Source organism: Vigna radiata, chromosome 8 (assembly GCF_000741045.1).
Source record: "Vigna radiata var. radiata cultivar VC1973A chromosome 8, Vradiata_ver6, whole genome shotgun sequence".
NCBI classification, from domain to species: Eukaryota; Viridiplantae; Streptophyta; class Magnoliopsida; order Fabales; family Fabaceae; genus Vigna; species Vigna radiata.
Window position 1 is genome coordinate 7,763,101 of NC_028358.1, and position 5,402 is coordinate 7,768,502.

Sequence of the window (5,402 nt, forward strand, 5' to 3'; positions counted from 1 at the left end):
TGCAGACCGTTCTGTCAGGACTGGCCATCTTCAATGGACTCTTTCTCAACCTTTCAATAGTGATTGTCCTGCACAAAATGATTGAAATAATTAATGCCAAATAATTCAAATTAATCAAAATAAGAATTAGTCTTGAAATTCGGCCCAAATAATGAAAATGAGATAAAAATGGAGAATTAAATACATTTCATTAACAAAATTCGGTGCGAAAAACTAAGTGAATAGTATAAAATATTGATTCATCATAGAGATGGACGACAAAGAATTGATAACCTTGATGATAAGAAAATTTAGTCGACTTATACAAAATGATAGTCAATTGTCTAACCATGCAGGTCAAAGTAAAAAAAAGAGCTTTAACACAGACATTGTCCAGTGTTATGAATGTGGAAAAGAAGGCCACATCAAGCTTGAATGCCTTGAGTTACAGCCAAAGCAGAAAGGGAAGAAAATATTTCCTCAAAGCAGAAACATGAGAAAGAAAGGAGCCTACATTGCTTGGGAAAACTTAGATTCAGAAAGCTCAAGTGATGAAGATGCTGACCAAAAGGAGAAATCCAACATATGTCTGATAACGGTTGAAAAACCGTTATTTTTATACTTAATTTTGATATCAAATGCACCCTTGTTGACTTAGAAACTTGCTTTGACTCATGATTTTTCTTTAGTTTTGTGAATAAAAGAGCTGAGGACATGTTTTATGATTTTATCATTAGATTCCCTTGATTTTGTAGGTTTTTGGAATGGATTGAATGAAAGGTTGAAGTATCAAGGGTTGCAATGCAGAAAAGTCAAATATAATGCAGAAAAGTCAACTAGTCAACTAGAAAAGTCAACAATCAACCAGAAAAGTCAACAAGTCAACTAGAAAAGCCAATCAGTTGACAAGAATGTTGACCAGAGCACTGAGCAACGGTTTTGGACGCTAAGCGGTTTTGGGGCAAACCGCTGAGCGCCGTTTTTGAGCGTTGAGCGGTTTGGACGTGGGCCTGGTTAAGCAAAAGCCCCAAAATATTGTTTTTATAGTCTTGATTGGTTAAGCAAAAGTACAACAGTTTAGTGCCATGAGTCTCTTGGGAAAAAGATACTTGGACTTACCATTTATTATTACTTGATACGATCTGGTACACTTGCCAGAGTGTTAACAAGCTTTTGGCGCCGTTGCCGGGGACTCGTGGTATAACTATTCTATGTGTGTGATTCTTAACTGAAGACTTTCTATAGTTCTTTCTATCTATCTTTCTATTTTTTTTCTTTCTGTTTTCATTTTTCGATCTTTATTTAAAAAAAACGAAAAAAAATAAAAAGTTATCTTTTTCTGTTTTTATTTTTCTGTTTTTTTTTGAAAAAAAATAAAAAATAAAAAAAACGAAAATAAAATAAAATAATATCTTTTCCTTATTCTTCTCCTCATCTTTCCATTTTTCTATCTTTCTCCTTATTCTTCTTCTCATTCTTCTCCTTATCTTTCCATCATCTATCTTTCTATCTTTCTATCTATTTTCCTTTCTATTTTATTTTTATCTTGTTATCTTTATCTTTGTAAAAAAAAAAAATTAAAATAAAAAAAAAGTTGATATCTTTTACTGTTTTTATTTTTTGGGCTAATTCTGTGCTCTAGTGTAGTGTTCTTTAGTGTGTGCAGATAAGATTTGTACCAGGAGCACAAGATCATCAGGAGGCAGATAAGGAAGGAGAATTGATTCACCATCACCCTGATGTGAAAAGTGAAAACCCAAACCTGACACACCAACAAAATTTCAGAATAGGTTATGGGTTGTCAAGAATATCAAAGCAAAAAGAGCTAACTCTTGAAATTGAGAAACCTTAGAGTTGGTGACAAGGAAATTTTCGAGATTTTGTTGGTGTCATGAAGGAAGGAAGAACGCCAACATAGAATATCAACACCTACTGATGGGAGGCAACCCAGTTTCTTACTGAGTCAAGCTAATGACGTTAAAGAAGCGCTTGCTGGGAGGCAACCCAGTTTCTAACCCCATTTCTGAATTTTTTGTTTCTTTTATTTTATTTTATTTTATTTGATTTTATTGGATTTGATTTTTTTTAGGTTAAATGTTTCTTCTGATGGGATGATGATAGCATCTACTGATGGATGCTTCTACAACATCTACTGATGGATGTTAGGTGATTTGGCATCTACTGATGGATGCCAATGAAGATAAGAAAGATTAGCGTCTACTGATGGATGCTATACGGTCAAACATCTATTGATGGATGTCAGTGACAACATTTACTAATGAATGCCACTGGGATAACATCTATTGAGGGATGCTAGAAGATTTAGGTATCCACTGAAGGATACAGGAAGGTACATCTACTGATGGGTGACGGTAAGGTTTGCACCTACTGATGGGTGCTAGAAAGGTTTGAGTCAGGTTCGTGACGTTAAGCTGCCTGGGAGGCAACCCAGTTGATTGATTTATTTTTGCATGTTTTAATTCTTGTTCTAGTCGCATATGTGAGATAAGTGATTGGGAATTACATAAAAATTAAATTTTGAAAGTTGAATTTGAAGGTTAAAGGGTTAAAATGTTTTAAAAAGAAGGAAAAAAAAGATGGGTGTAAATCGCTTACCTTTGGGCGGTAGCGACGTTGGGGGTATATGTGTTTCAAAAAGATTATTTGATTTTTTTTCTACCCCTTAGGGTTCTGTTGGTTGGTACCAGACAAAGTGTAACGCAGTAGAATAAAACATAAAGTAGCGGAAAGCGTGTTCGGTCACTTTTGTAAATTAAAATGGTCAGTTTATAAAATAAATTTTCTAAGAGAATTTATCGAAAAGTTGATATGCGTAAAATGAAAAGAATGAGTGTAGGGAGTAGAAAAATCACACGAGTAATTTTTATACTGGTTCGATTCAGAAGAATCTACGTCCAGTCATTAATCACTATAATAAGCGATTAATAGTTATACTAAAAATGAGTTTCACAGATTACAAATATAGTGAATAAAAAACTGATAAATAACCTTCCTTCGACGAACGAACCGGAAGATGAACACTCTGCCAACTCGAAGAGAACCACTCCGACTATCGAAAAACGAAACATGAGCTTCTCCTACTCACGAGACCAGGCAGAGTACCTTGCTAACTCGAAGAGAACCGCTCCGACTATCGACACACGAAACGCGAGCTTCTCCTATTCACGAGGAACTATAGCTTTTGAGAACTTCCTCTGACAAACAGTATTTTGCAAAGCTTCCATTCAACAACGTTACTTCTGAACTTCATAGAAACCCAATATATACCCAACTACTTGGAATATCAAAGGTCAAGTCCCAACTGCCAATAATAATCGATTATTATAAGTGATAATCGATTATCCAAGTCCGTTACGAATTTTCAAAATAATTTTTCAAAGGCAGACTTGTGATAATAGATTATTTGAAGTGATAATCGATTATCTCAGTTATACTCATGATAATCGATTATTACTTCACATAATCGATTATTTTAGAATATTTTTCTAAAATAATACAGGTTTTACAGAATTTAAAGACATTCCTACTACATTTAAATTCTACAAAGTGCTTTTAAATATTTATAATATGATGTTCAGGTAAATCTTCTTGCAGCATCATCAAAACAATTTTCTTCAAGATTAACTAATACTCCTTATTGGTAACAGGTTCGCCCAAGCACTCTCAAATAGACCCATAACCTGTCTTTCACTTTCAAACATTCTTTCAAAGATTTCCCAACACTTCTTCTATCATCCTCTCTCTTGAAAACCCAATTTTTATTAATTTTTTCAATCCTAGTGATGAAGGTTGAAAAACAGTTATTTTCATATGTCATTTTAGACCAAATTACACCCTTTACTCTTGGAATGAGCTTAGAATCAAGCAAAACTCAATAAATGAGTCTATAGAGAGTCAAAAGCTGATTTAGAGATATTATTCTTGCATTGCATTGTTTTGTAGCAATTTTGAGAAAATGAAGAATGGAGTTGAAGATAAAGTCGTAGACTCAAGAAAAGAGAAGAAAATTGAAGATTTGAAGAGTCGACGCACCGCCCGACGACAACTTACACTGCCGGGCGGTCCAAGACGAGGAGTAGGCACTAGCGTTGACGTTGGGCAGTTTTGAGGGAAACTGCCGAGCGACAACTTATACCGCTGGGCGGTTCTGAGGTTTATGGGAAACCGTCGGGCGCCACACTTGTTTCGCTGGGCGGTGGTCTGTTGGGCCTGGGCCTGTTTTCTGTTGCGCTCCTCACCTATATTTACCCCTATTGCAAGTTCAGAGTCATTCTTTTGACAGGGGAGAACGGCCAGACCTAATTTTGCTCTCTGGAGAGGATTTCTTGGATGCTTAGGCTCCTTTTCATCTTTTCTAGGGTTTGCTTTTCCATTCTTTTTCCATTTTTCGTCTAGTTTCACCATGAAAATGGTGAACTAAACCCTATTGTTGTTGGGTGAAACAATGTAATCTTTTGATACTCTCTTTTATTGAAACTCTTGATTATTTATATGGTTTCCATATGATTTGATTGTTAATTGTTGGGTTCTCATCTGTGCTTAATGCCTTTATCGTTTAACTCATTCGATAACTGATGTTTGTCTTTATTGATACGGGGACATACAATAATGTCATGAACTGGTGAGTAATTTCTTGATTCTGCAATATCACCTAGGGATAGGGTTATGACGATCAATTGCGTTTAACTTCTGCTCTATAATGCTGTATTTATTGCTAGGGGAGGCTAGGGATAGCAAGCCAGTAATTAGTATTAGGCTCTTTTCGCCGAGGGATCGGGTTAAGGGTAGGCTAAGAAAGTTGCATGACAATTAATTAATCAAGCTAATAATTCAAGAGGAGTAGATAAGAGAGAGCGGATAAGGATGAAATTGTAAACCCCCAACAACTCCATTCATCCATTGTTTTCTTCTTGTCACTTGAATCAATCTCTTTTGCATGTCCATATTTTATTTTAATACTCAATCAATTAATTTTATTTTCAAGTCTTATTATTTTAATTCACGTGAACGAGAAATCCTTTCGAGTCTCTTGGGAAGAACGATATTGGGTTTTACCAATTATATTACTTGAATGATTTGGTACGCTTGCGAATCCGTCAACAAGTTTTTGGCGCCGTTGCCGGGGACTCGAGGTTTAACTTTTTCAAGTAGTGTGAATTAATTGAATTTGGCTTGATTTATGTTTATTTTTATTTTTGTTCTAATAAATGTTTTCTAGGGTTTTGTGCTTAATGTTTGCAGAATGCAGAACGGACAAGGATTTGATTATATTGGCACTCAATCTTACCAAAATAATTTCAATCACTGGTGGGAACCTCACTCATACGTGGTACAAAGTCGATATGGACAAGTTGCTTAGCCTCATTTTATGTCTATACAAAGAAGTGCAGAATCTGAGGAAA